The sequence below is a fragment of the Arachis ipaensis genome, chromosome B04 (genome assembly GCF_000816755.2).
Source record: "Arachis ipaensis cultivar K30076 chromosome B04, Araip1.1, whole genome shotgun sequence".
Lineage (NCBI taxonomy): Eukaryota > Viridiplantae > Streptophyta > Magnoliopsida > Fabales > Fabaceae > Arachis > Arachis ipaensis.
The window spans coordinates 115,072,218-115,073,040 of record NC_029788.2 but is presented as its reverse complement, the minus strand read 5'-3'; the positions used below and the strand labels follow the sequence as shown (position 1 = coordinate 115,073,040).

General features: G+C 22.1%; 1 long non-coding RNA gene across 1 annotated transcript in view; it reads right to left on the bottom strand.

Annotated features, from left to right (window-relative positions):
• Window positions 1-823, bottom strand: part of LOC110271222 — an 18,496-nt gene that overhangs the window by 9,355 nt on the left and 8,318 nt on the right. The gene's annotated exons all lie outside the window — the stretch shown is intronic.

Genomic DNA, 823 nt, shown 5'->3' with positions numbered 1-823 from the left:
GCAATCTAGTTTGAGGAACAATAGTTGCTTCCTTCGTTGTCTATGGTTTATAAACGGAAAGCTATAATGATCAATGACCTGCATCTATGTATAACCAAATTGATTATTCAATCATCTTTTATTTAGATAAAGAGAAATTAGAGGGAGCTCTTAAATTATATATAAAGAGAAAAATTGTACTCCATTACGAGAGAAAAAAAAAACGGAATAATTTTATGTAAAATAGGTTTAATTATTATGTTAATCTTTTATAATACTATATTAAATTTTATTTTATATAAACACAAAAATAAATATTGAGATAAAATATATTTTTTATTTTTGAAATTTGACAAAAGTTTCAAAAGTATTCTTTAAGTTTTATTTTATTTTATTTTTGTTTTAAAAATTTTCGATTTGCATCAAATATACCCTCAATAGCTAAATTTTCAAAAAATTTAAGACCAATCCAACAATAATGCATGACAACTATGTTTGATTTGTTTGAAGGTTATTCTTATGTAATTGTTATTGAATTGGTCCAAAAGTTTTTAAAAAATTAGCCGCAAAGGGTAATATTTGATGCAAATCAAAAATTTTTGAGACAAAATTAAAACAAAATAAAATTTAGAGGTATTTTTAAAATTTTTACTAAACTTTAAGGACAAAAAATATACTTTACCCATTAAATAAATTATTTCTTCTTTTAACAAAACAGTTAGTAAAATCTATTGAAAATTTTTATCTAGTATAGAAATTATAAATTGACTTAGATTAGTTTTCACTAGTTTATTTAAGCGAGATTCAAGTATCTTAAATAGAACTTAGATTCGCGAGCTAGATT